At 34.8% G+C, this 13,701-nt stretch overlaps 1 protein-coding gene across 1 annotated transcript in view; it reads left to right on the top strand.

Annotated features, from left to right (window-relative positions):
* The window catches only part of LOC121370401 (IQCJ-SCHIP1 readthrough transcript protein-like), a 218,990-nt gene extending 213,784 nt beyond the window's left edge, over positions 1-5,206 (top strand). The window contains exon 14 of the mRNA XM_041495597.1: positions 1,319-5,206. The gene's annotated coding sequence lies outside the window, so the exon portion shown is untranslated. The remainder of the gene's footprint in view (positions 1-1,318) is intronic.
* The last annotated feature ends 8,495 nt before the right edge of the window (positions 5,207-13,701 follow it).

Genomic DNA, 13,701 nt, shown 5'->3' with positions numbered 1-13,701 from the left:
CCACTGTGAGTGGGCTATGTGAGCTATCAGCTGTACAAAGATCCCACTGTGAGTGGGCTATGTGAGCTATCAGCTGTACAAAGATCCCACTGTGAGTGGGCTATGTGAGCTATCAGCTGTACAAAGATCCCACTGTGAGTGGGCTATGTGAGCTATCAGCTGTACAAAGATCCCACTGTGAGTGGGCTATGTGAGCTATCAGCTGTACAAACATCCCACTGTGAGTGGGCTATGTGAGCTATAAGCTAAACTGAATTTGCCAACTGACCAATGGAAACATGAAAATTCCATGAGAGTTACGATATTTTAATTGAAATTGCTATTAGCTAAAAGCTGAGCAAAATAGTCTCAAGTAATGGTTTGCTCATCTGATAGCTCTCTTGTGCAATAGGCTTTTATTACTACATCTCTTGTGGCATGCTCAAGGAGACTGAGTGCTTGCAGTCAATTTGACTGGTACCATCATCTTCTATCATATCACATTAATCTTATTTTAGGCCCACAAACCAGTCTACTGAGCAACTGCGATTACTATATCCCTCCTGAACATGATTATGGGTTAAATGAAATATGTGCTAATCCATTCAGGAAGTTATTTTTCAAATTAATCAATCAGGAAGAATTTGAGTCCAACCAGGCACGAAGTGATAATGGTGTTGCAGGGCCCCGTATCAAATATAATCCGATTAGTCGATAAGCCTAACTGCATGCTGTCTGTACATAATGCACAATGGAATTTTTAAAATATTATATTACCTGCAGCTTAACAAGGAAACCAATTGTATGCTTGGTATGTAGCACACTAAAAAATGTTTTAAAAAAGAAGTGTTTTTGTACTGCATGCAATATAAATGGAAAAATCTTCTTCTTTTTTTTGTGTTGTGTACTGCACATAAACAAATAAGTGAAAAAATCGGTTTTTGTTCTGCATTCAATAAATTGGAAACAAATTTTTTATTTTGTACTGCATGCATACAGTGAAAATTTTAGTTTTTGTACTACATACAATTTAAATGGCATTGTGTGGGGTTTTTTCAATATAAATGAAAAATCTAATTTTGTACTGCATATGAATGGAAAATCTGGGATTTTGTTTACTACCTGTACATACAGTATAATGGGAAATTTGGATATTGGCAGTTACTACATGTACAAAACATGATTGTTTTTGTGAGGATATAGAGTTGGGGTGGGGGCACTTAGAAAGTGAAGCCCTCCCATCCCCACCCTCATTAAAAAAGAAATTTAAATTATCATTTAAAATCTTATTTTTAAAGCAATTTCTAAAACAAGTTTTTGCTTGTGTTTTTTTTTCCAGACGAGCACAAGATGTTGCCCAGAAGTTCAACAATAACAACTGCTGTAGCAGCACCAGCAAGGAACACAAAACAAACAGAGAGACAAGGAAATCGAAAAGAAAATAGCATAATACAGAACACGCTGGTGTCAGTTTTACAAAGAAATGAGTGTGTACTTGTTTTCATCTTCAGCACTCATGCAACTCTGTCGGGTTACAGCTTCTGTCACCAACTAATCCAGTGTCTAGCCATTTCATGAAATCCTTAGTCATTGTTTAAGATGTGGCCACAACATGATCATGACTTGAAGTCTAGCTGCTTCGTGATCAACAGACTGTATATCCAGCCACTTTATGATCAAAGACTTGGGAATCTAATACTTCTTAATTACAATATTGCATCAAGCCATTTAATGGTCAAAACTTGGGAGTCTAACTGCTTTATGATCACAAGACTGCATCCAGCCACTTTATAAGCAAAGACATCCAGCCAATTTATGATCAAAGACACCTAGCCAATTTATGATCAAAGACATCTAGCCAATTTATGATCAAAGACATCCAGCCAATTTATGATCAAAGACATCTAGCCACTTTATGATCTTCTTCTTCTTCTGCATTCAAGCTATAGTTGATCATGCTTTAGATTTGGATTCCGGTTGTGGTGATAAAAAACGCTGTCTCTGTCAAGTCTTCTTTGGAACCGCAAAGCTTGACAGCCAGTGTTGCTCCGTTCGGCCAGTGCTTTATCCACTTTATGATCAAGATGTAGAGTTTAGCACTTTTTAATCATAAGTATGGATCCAGCCAATTTATGAAAAGTTAATAATCAAAAGACTGCATCCAGCCAAATTATGATCAAGTTTTGGAGTCAAGCACTTCATGATCAAAAGACTGCATCCAGCCAAATTATGATCAAGATTTGAAGTGTACTTCGTGATCAAAAGAAAACCATCAAGTCTAGCTACTTCATGATCAAGAGAAAACCATCAAGTCTAGCTACTTCATGATCAAGATTTGAAGTGTACTTCGTGATCAAGAGAAAACCATCAAGTCTAGCTACTTCATGATCAAGATTTGAAGTGTACTTCATGATCAAGAGAAAACCATCAAGTCTAGCTACTTCATGATCAAGATTTGAAGTGTACTTCGTGATCAAGATTTGAAGTGTACTTCGTGATCAAGATTTGAAGTGTACTTCATGATCAAGAGAAAACCATCAAGTCTAGCTACTTCATGATCAAGAGAAAACCATCAAGTCTAGCTACTTCATGATCAAGTCTTGCCATTCAGCTATTTCATAATCATGACTTGCAGCTAACCTACTTTATGATTCAGACAAAGTCTTAACTGCTTGATGATGAAGACTTGCAGTAACTGTTGTGGTTAAAATATGCAGTCTACTTCCTGATCAAGACTGGCATGCCTCTACTTGGGATCAAACCTTGAAGTCATAACTACTTCATGTTGAGACCTTGGTCGTGTAGCTGCTTTACAATCAAGATTCAACGTCTCACTATTTCTTGATTTTGGCCGGGAAACTTTGCACTTTGTGACAGTTGGATTCCAGTCACTTCTGGATAAAAAGTTATGGTCTATTTGCTTAGCAACTTCATGATTTAGATTCAGAGGACTTCTAACCATTATCTGAGACATGGAGTTGAGCCACATGCTGATCAACACAATTTAGTCACTTCAGTGATAGAAATTGTTAGTCTAAGCATCTTCATGACTGAGACCGAGTCTAGATACTTCACGAGTTCAACAGTCTGAATCCTTCCAACAAAAGGAGACCTGTCCCCATTTTGTATTGAGCTCAGCTGTATGGAAGTTAAAACAAAATATTGTTACGTTGGTACATGGCCAGCATAATCATGTTGAACTGTTAACATTTGTGATGCATTTTGTTTTAACGTTTTAATGTTTATTTTAGTTGTAGTTTTAATTGAGAAGTCTGTGAAGCAAACTGATATAAATACTGGTACATGTTGATAATTATAATATTATTTAACTTTTATTGTATTTAATGGAGGAATCTTGTCAATCAAAATGATACGATTACATAATGACATGCCACACACATTCATGGTGTGATCTGTTATTCACAAACACTCCAAATGTAGATTGAATGATTATACATTTGTAATGCATACTAAATTTTCAAAACAGCTTGTTATAAAATTAGGATGTTTAGTTAGACTTTATTTTTATAGGTATTTGTTTTGCAAATACCAAATATAATTATTTATTTAAATTTTTTGGCTGTTTTTTTTTACTATTTTATTTTTTATTTTTTGGGGGGTTGGGGGGTGGTGGTGGTGGGGTCAAATTAAATTGTATGCTGAAATATACTGAGAGAAAGAAATACGGGCACACTTGGTATTGTAGACCAAATTTCAGTACAAATATGTAATATGGGAATTGAAAGTCAGTAATGTTGGGATTAAATGTCAATAATGTGAGATTGAATGTCAGTAATGTGAGATTGAATGTCAATAATGTGAGATTGAATGTCAGTAATGTGAGATTGAATGTCAGTAATTTGAGATTGAATGTCAGTAATGTGAAATTGAATGTCAGTAATGTGAGATTGACTGTCAATAATGTGAGATTGACTGCCAGTAATGAGAGATTGACTGCCAGTAATGTGAGACTGAATGTCAGTAATGTGAGACTGAATGTCAGTAATGTGAGATTGACTGCCAGTAACACAGTCAACTTCCTGACACTATGGATGAGGGCTTTCATGTTGCAGTCACTCTTTCCTGTCAGTGTTAGTGTGATCCCTTATTTCTTTCCACGAGTCGTACAACACATGTTCACACATTCAGATTCATCTGTCTGGATATATTGATGTGATATACATGTAGGTCATAGCTTGACAAGAATCTCCATGACATAGCAGGGTTCTTTTAAAATAATGGTGGCCAAATTTACGAAGCTTGGTTTTTTTTAAACACAGGTGTTTAAGCATAGTAAATGTATGTAGTTACACGTGTATAAGTCTAAAAGAGGCTTTGTAAATTCGGTCAACAATGTTTAATGACATATCAGTATGCAAAACAAATCCACACATTGCCTATTGGGGACATGTCAAAGGTTAATACATGATTGCAAAAATGGAGGAACAACAGATTTAACAGTTAATCAATGTTACATAAAGGTTTTTGTTTTGAATGCTCAAATTTGGTAATTATGAAAGTACAAGTTAGAAATAGACATTACAAGTTTTAAAAAGACAGTGAGAGAAACCAAACAGACAAAACCTTGCCATAAGCTGACCATACAGGTCCTTGTCAATAAACAGTTAAAACGAGCAACCTGCATTATATAAATTATGGGGGTTTTTTAAAGCTGTTTTTGCCAAAGAATTTTGACTTTTTATTTTTATTTCCCAAAACTTACTTCACTTATCAGTATTTTAAGAATACTCATTCTACATGTAGCAGCTTTTGAATTCAGGGTTGTTGTTTTTAAACTTGAGTTATTTTTTAAACTTAAGTTGTTGCTTTTAAATAGGATTTATTATTTTTTAAAATAAAATAAACAAAATAGTTTCATTAGCATTAAAAGCAGCCAACAATGTGAATTGTTGTTTTTAATGAAATGAACACACTCTGAAACTGAATTTGTTTTTGTGATAATTAATAGCCAACATTTATCTGCTTTTTTTACAATTATAATGCATGTATATAATAATTAATATATGTCATCATCAACAAACTCGGAGCTATTTGTCAGCCAGTCAATAACAGGTGTGAAGGCAATTTGTCTAGGGCGCAGATTAAAAGGGGCTCAATTTAACCATCAATATTTTTGGCTTTTTGTAAAATAAAATGAAAATAATTTCAAATTTGATTTAATTTTTTATGTTTTCATATATCATTTGTTGGTGTTCTTTGTGAAGAATTTTTTTTTTTATGCACATTGTATGTGGTAGTGACCATGTGCTATAATAGCTGAAAATGGCCATGGGCCTTTGTGAATCTTCGAGGGTGGGTGGATGATAATGACCAAATTGTAATTTGGCTGTTAGTGAATCAGTGTAGTGATAAGGCTGTTGATAAGTATGTACTGTGTACATAACATAGCCGGAATTATCGGATGGCAAGGAGTGTGGGAACAAAAAACAAAAATCTATTTTTGTAAATATTGCAAGGAAATATTAATTTAAAAATATTAATTAAAAACATTTAGAATGATGAAATATAATATAAAAGAAATTTCCAATAATATATAATATCAGGTTTTTAAGTTTATCATAAATAATAGATTTTAGTGCAAAATTCCATTAAAAATCAATAATTATTTATGGCAAGTTTAAAAACAGATGTGAAAATATAAAACAAATTGGGTATTTGGAATGACCTTTCAGCTTTATATTGGAAAACAGTTTCATAGTGTATATAAAAAGTGATGTAAAAAATTACAAACAAATAAAATGTCATTTAAGATATGTATTTAACAGCTTAATATGAAGGCAACAAATTTGTTTACAGATGCAACGTTTTGGTGTTTGTTTTTATGATTTTAATATTAATGTATAAATAAGAAATATGTATGTAATGTTAATACAAGTATGTGCTAAAGAAATGCAAGGTATGAGAAGTTTTCTACAGTGTGGATGACAAACGGATGTTATAGTACCATAGTGCTGACGGTGTTAAACTTTTTTTAATGGAAGTGACTTGGCATTTGACGGTTAAAATGCCGTACTAAATGTATTGATGTAGTAAAACTCACAGATCTGAAGTTGTATCAATATTTAAGAAATGGTCTTATTCAACTTACTTTGAATCAAGATGACGTTGATGGTCCACCCATGCACAGATGTACTAGTAGCTTTGAATTCTGTTCATTTACACTTAGTGTTTTTTAAATAGTAACAACAGATTAAAAAGATCCAAGAATCCACCTATATGTACCTATAAAAGCATCTGTGATTAAAAATGTAAAACAAAGGTATATATTCTGATCCTGGCTTCCTATAATTAATCTGCAGCCATTATTAATTTTAATAATTATTATATTTGCAATCAAATCAATTTTTTTTCTCTAAAATTCAATATTGATGTAACTACAGATGCCTGTGACCCGTGTTAGATTATTATCCTAATATGCATCTCATTAAAACATATACTGAACTCCATTGAAAATGCATCAGTCAGTTTTGTAGTTGTAAAAAGGATAAGGAGAGAAATAAACAGTTAAACTAATTTTGTATAACTGAATGTATTCCAGTAGGCAAAGGGCGGGATGTAGCCCAGTGGTAGAGCACTCGCTCGATGCGCAGTCGGTCTCGGATCGATCCTCGTCGGTTGGCCCATTGGGCTGTTTCTCATTCTAGCCAGTGCACCACGACTGCCATATCAAAGGCCTTGGTATGTCCTATCCTGTCTGTGGGATAGTGCATATAAAAGATCCCTTGCTGCTAAAGAAAAAAATGTAGCGGGTTTCTTCTCTAAGACTATATATAAAAATTACAAAATGTTTGACATCCAATAGCCGATGATTAAAAATCAGTGTGCTCTAGTGGTGTCATTAAACAAAAAACATAAAATATAAATAACTGAAAATTGTATGGTGCATTTTCAATGGAGTTCAGTATACATGTATTCGTAATAATTGTGCATTTTGTGGTGATCTTATTATTTTTAATCTTTGATGTTAATAATTCATTTTTAATCATCATGGTGTATATTCTAGTCTTTATTACACCTAAGTGTTGATACAAAGAACAAAATCTAGCTTCCATTTGTGACAAAAAGATGTGTGTTGTTAAACAAATACTCAAAATGTGATCCTGTTTTCGTAATTAATGGTTGTGCGTGGTTACAATCTCAAATTGACATTAATATAATAGAACTGGCCTGGTGCTTGTAAAAACTTTTAGAGTCTAGACTCGAGACTCTAACAAGAGTCTGAGACACTAACGTCATGGCAACGCCATACAAATTGTATGAGTGTGATGTCATTAGATATTGAGCCTGGACTCTAAAACTTTTATCAGCACGGGCACAGAAAACCTATTCATCTCAAATTAAGAGCCCACATTTGACAACTTGAAATACCAAATAAAACCATTAATCTTATATGAGTTTCTCACACAGGACATCATGGCTTCATTGTTTGGCTGCATACACAATAAGGGGATGGGACGTAGCCCAGTGGTAAAACCCTCACTTGAGGTTCAGTCGGTTTGGGATCGATCCCCATCGGTGGGCCCATTGAGCTGTTTCTTGTTCAAGACAGTGCACCACAATGATTAATAAATCAATGGGCTATAGTCGTGTCGTTAAAAACAACAACCTTTCATACACAATAAATATGACATGATTTCACTTTGGTCTCTTTTTGGTAAATGTACAATTTGTTTTACATATATGTATTTTTAGATGCATTGGAACAATATATATATAAATATATATAATGTAGATTATATGCTTAACTTGCCTTCAAACCAGACAGAATTGTCTCTTACAAGAGCAGACACCATCATCTGTAGGCCTATTGCTATGCTTTTAGTTTTATCAAGAAACAAGAAATATAAAGGTAGTTTTTTTTTTTATGAAAAGATGAAAATTAAAATTTTTACCATATCACAGTTGTAACATTAAAAATGAAGTTATGTTAATATGTTATATGTTTTGTGTGTGAAGCTGAAACGATGCTCTCCAGTGTCCCGATACATTGCGCTTGCCATATTCATCAATGATGGCAAATTTTACAAACAATTGGGTGAATTTTATTTTAATCAGACATAATTTTCTGTAAATAGAGGATACTCCCCAAGTGTCTTGTGATATCATAATTTATCAGTACGAGTTGATAAAAGTATGAAATCTGAGACTTGCTGAGCATTTTATACTTTTATCAATGAGTGCTAATAAATTATATCACAAGACACGAGGGGGGTATTCTTTTTATCATCCATTATCATTCTTTTCATTTGCGACAGTTGTAAACAATGTCAGTAATGTGGGTTGAATGTCAGTGGTAGACTCGTTAACTAGCGTGACGTCACTAATGGTAGGTTTAGCGCTGAAACAAACAGTGATGTAACAAAACATTGTCTTGTGATTAAAATTTAACCAATCAAGAATGAGGCTTTTTGTAGATTATATGCTTAACTTGCCTTCAAACCAGACAGAATTGTCTCTTACAGGAGATATCACAAATTATAGTGCCAGCGTTCTCCTACAAAAGCTTTTAATGGATGATAATAATCAATATTTTGCTAGCAAATAACTGAGTTTCTGCAATTTTTGAAGTTAAATACAGTTGAATCCCGTCGGGACTGGATAAAGTGTTCGACCCATCGGGTAGTTTGAGCTATCCATTCGATGAATGTGTATGTAACTCGGGTCTTCGTATTTGGTTCGAGCGTTGCAGTATATTCGACTCAACGAAATTCTACTGTACATAATTTGGTGAAATTTTTGCTCACCCAGAGCCAGTGCTGCATTAGAACTTAGCGAACTAGAATATTAACTGTATATACAATCATTTCTGTTAGATACAGGTAACCCAATGGGGGCCTACACTAATTGCTAGTGAAATTAGCGTGAACTGAATCTTTTAACATTACATTTTGAAGCATTGGTTTTAAATAAATATCTTTTTTCAGCTTTAGTATTATGTACAATCGTATATAAGTTTTTCTTCAACACCAAGTTTGCATAATGTCAGTATGCTGTATTAACTGTGATACAGTGAAACCTCTATAAACTGGGCCCTCTATAAACTGGAATTCCCTCAAAATCGGACATTTTTCATGGTCCCTGTTTAAATACATTTGTATCTGTGCAAAAACCTCTGTAAACCAGATACCTCTTAAAAACAGACTTTTTACTTGGTCCTGAGTGTGTCCGGTTTAGAGGAGTTTCACTGTATTTCCAATTCATTGATATCAAAATTAATTTATTTCTAGATGATTGTGAAACTGACTGTGTATGTGCCAATGTTTTGTTTGTTAAGTTGTTTTAAACAAAAAAAATTACCAATTCATTGATATCAAAAACTAATTTATTTCTAGATGATTGTGAAACTGACTGTATGTGCCAATGTTTTGTTTGTTAAGTTGTTTTAAACAAAAACATTTACCAATTCATTGATATCAAAAACTAATTTATTTCTAGGTGATTGAGAAACTGACTGTGTATGTGCCAATGTTTTGTTTGTTAAGTTGTTTTAAACACATTTTGTTACCATGCATTTTAGTTTATATTAGCAATTTTGTTTTCATATAACATTTAACAAATTTATGTATTTTTTTTAATATGGCATGAATGTTTTATAAATTATCTGTCTTTAACATTAAAGAAACAGACCCTAGTTTCAACCCGTAAAAATTAACACTTAGTTTAGTTAATCTACAAACCTGTAACACATTTCGATAAAGTTACAATTGAGTGAAACATGAGTCTGTGACTTTGAAATGGTGAAATACCCTCTAAAAAAAAAGACTAAAACTGGACTCCTAACTGTTACTTCTCAGACGCATGGACATTTTTAAAAATATGATAAATGCATTTTGTGATATTCAAAACACCAGGATGACCACAAACACTTGAAATTGATAATCTAAACCATAAAATCAAAGTCAGCTATGAATTCAGTGATCACAAACGGCTCTAATAGTCCAAAATATGCCTTAGTGTTTAAAAACTAGGGTATGTCCCTTTAAAATAAATAGAGAATAATGTTGTTTATCATTAAATGGAGTATGCGTCTGTTATTTACTGTTAAATCAAAACTGAGAATGTTCTTTGTTTATCTTGCCATTATGCTAACATTCACCTTAATATATAGCCAGTAAAATCAAAATAATCTATTGTTATATATACTATGTAGAGGTAAATGTGCGCATAAACAAAACCATTGTGATTAAATTTGGAACCTCACACTGCCTAGTATTGAAACCCCTAAGATTCCTAAACTGAAATGTTACTTTAAATGGTTTAAATATGAAACCTCACACTTCCGAGTATCAAAACCCTAAGATTCCTAAAGTGAAATGTTACTTTTAAACGGTTTAAATTGAAACCTCACACTTCCGAGTATCAAAACCCTAAGATTCCTAAAGTGAAATGTTACTTTTAAACGGTTTAAATTTGAAACCTCACACTTCCGAGTATCAAAACCCTAAGATTCCTAAAGTGAAATGTTACTTTTAAACGGTTTAAATATGAAACCTCACACTTCCGAGTATCAAAACCCTAAGATTCCTAAAGTGAAATGTTACTTTAAACGATTTAACGCAAAATGAAGATGAAAATGGTCTTTTATAGATTTCACATATAATTGTTGTTTTTTCTCATGCTGTACATGTATCAACCCATTTTATCTCACGAGTCATGATATATAATTTGTCAATATAAATATTATGAAGCTGAGTGTTACCATACCAATTTTACATAATAAATACATACAACTAAACATCCTGGATTTTGTTGTTGAATTCTACCGGTGGATCCAAGTTTCTTAAATAAGGAAGGAAATCAAGTTGGGTTTAACGACACCGACTACATTTTTCCATCAGTATATGCACCATCCCACAGACAGGATAGCACATACCACAGCCTTTGATATACCAGTAGTGGTGCATTGGCTGGAACAAAAAATATCCTAATGGACACACCGACGGGAATCGATCCCAGACCGACCGCGCATCAAGCAAGCACTTTACCACTGGGCTATGTCCTGCCCCAGGAAGGAAGAAAGGAATGTTTTCTTTAATGATGCACTCAACACATTTAAATATGGTTACCTGTATATTGTTGGAACATACAGATAATGAGAAGAAACCCGCTGCCACCATGCAGTGAGCTACTTTTTCCAATTAGCATGCAGCAAGGGGTCTTTTATATACAGAATCCCACAGACAGGACAGTACATACCATGGTCTTTGTTACACCAGTTGTGAAAAAATAGCCCAATGGGCCCACTGACCGGAACCTAGACCGACTGTACATCAGGCAAGTACTTTATCACTGGTCAACGTGGGAGGAAAAAACAGAAAGAAAGTGTTTTATTTATGGGCTACTCTTTTTCGATTAGCAGCAAGGGATCTTTTATATATGCACCATCCCACAGACAGTGTAGAACATACCACAGCCTTTGATGTACCAGTCGTGGTGCACTGGCTGGAGCGAGAAATAGCCCAATGGGTCCACCGATGGGGATCGATCCCAGATCGACCGCGCATCAAGCTACGTCCCGCCCAACGTGTAAGGATTAACAGACAGCTCATTTGAAGTACAATGGGTTGCAGGATCAAACACCGTCGATGGACTCCTGGTTTATAACATCCAAACCAGTGACCCACAACTGGTACATCAAAAACTGTTGCATATTATGTATTATTCAGTTTGTGGGGAAATGCCTAGAACAGATGCAACTAGGCTATAGACATGCATTCATGGGGTGGGGTTGTGGGAACCATGGGCCCCTTTTCTCTGTTATTGTGCTTAGAAATCTGGAAATACCACATTTGGACACCTAAGTTCAAAGCGGGACGTAGCCCAGTGGTAAAGCATTCGCTTGATGTGCGGTAGGTCTAGGATTGATCCCCGTCGGTGGACCCATTGGGCTATTTCTCATTCCAGCCAGTGTTCCACAACTGGTGTAACAAATGCTGTGGTATGTACTAGCCTGTCTGTGGGATGGTGCATATAAAAGATCCCTTGCTGCTACTCGAAAAAGAGTAACCCATGAAGTGGCGACAGTGGGTTTCCTCTGTCAATATCTATAATCCTTAACCATATGTCTGACACCATATAACCGTAAATGAAATGTGTTGAGTGCATCGTTACATAAAAACATTTCCTTCCTTTCTCAAGTTCAAAATGTTCTTAGAAGAGCACGCCCCCTCCTAACTGGTACGGGCTCTCAAATGTTTATCTCCTTAACATTTTCATTTTATTTCAACTTATTTTCGTGCTTCCCCAGTATATCCAATTAAGGTTTAAGCACACTGTCCTGGGCACACACCATCTATCTGTCCAGGACAGAGGGTTAGTTGTTAGTTGTCAGTGAGAGAGAAAAGGGTGTAGTGGTCTTACACCTACCCATTGAGTCATGAAAACTCGCTTTGGGTTAAAGGGACATTCCTGAATTTGCTTCAATATTTAAGATGTTATTAACTAACGACGACTTTTTAACGACTAATTACATAGCAAATATATTTTTCGGCATAAAATATTAGTGGCTGTATAAATTTAAAAACGTGTTTCTGGTTATATTTCATTTTATTTTCTAAACAAAATTGTTTTTTTCATATATACAAAATTATTTAAAGACAAAATCCAGTTTGGGCTTCTTACAAATATTAAGACGACCAGAAACACATTGAATATACAGACACTGATATTCTACACAAGAAAATATATTTAATGAGTATTTTTAGACGTTAAAAGATTTTATTAGTCGGAAACATCTCACAATGCAGGAAACTCAGGATAGTCCCTTTAATATACTTATTTATTAGGTGGGAAAATTACAATTATAGGTTGGGAGGGCATAGTGAACAAGAGTACCAGCGAGGTACATGATACGCCCATCAGGAGTTTGATGGAAAACCACATGATGTTCAGAATATAGACAAATTATTTGATTTATTTGTATCACAGACACCTAATAATTGTATGCGACACACAACCATCCCAGGTTGTTCCTACATGTGAGGTTTGATGATCCTGTATGCAAGATATGGTCTGGGACACACAACCATCCCAGGTTGTTCCTACATGTGAGGTTTGATGATCCTTTATGCAAGATATGGTCGGGACAAAGATTTATTGTTACGTGCAATAGACCGTTAAAAGTAGGTCACAGTGACCTAGTAATAGTACACGACACACCGCCATCCCAAGTTGTTCCTACATGTGAGGTTTGATGGTCTTGTATGCATCTATATGCAAGATATGGTCCAGACAAGGATTTACTGTTTTGTGCAGTAGACTCTGAAAAGTAGGTCACAGTGACCTAGTAATAGTATACAACACACCGCCATCCCAAGTTGTTCCTACATGTGAGGCGTGATGGTCCTGTATGCAACTGTAATGTAAGATATGGTTCGGACAAGAAAAAGTTAACAGACAGACGTACGGACAACGCCATATCATAATACGACCCATCATAGACAGGCGTATAACACAGACTAGTTAGCTACATGATCAAGCTAATGCAAAATGTCATCTCTCTGTGCAGTTTTAAGTCTACCTTGTTGAACAAAGAAAACTGAACAAAAAAACATAACGGTTCATATTATGTAGCTTTTATTTTAATATTGGGTGGGAAAATTACAATTTAGATGGGGAAGGCAGAACACACAAACACAACACCCCCCCCCCCCCCCCCCAAACATCTGTCCTGAAAGTGTTAGCCTCTCTCCTGGACAACTC

Source organism: Gigantopelta aegis, chromosome 1, assembly GCF_016097555.1.
Source record: "Gigantopelta aegis isolate Gae_Host chromosome 1, Gae_host_genome, whole genome shotgun sequence".
Taxonomy (NCBI): Eukaryota; Metazoa; Mollusca; class Gastropoda; order Neomphalida; family Peltospiridae; genus Gigantopelta; species Gigantopelta aegis.
This window is presented reverse-complemented; position numbering and strand designations above follow the sequence as displayed.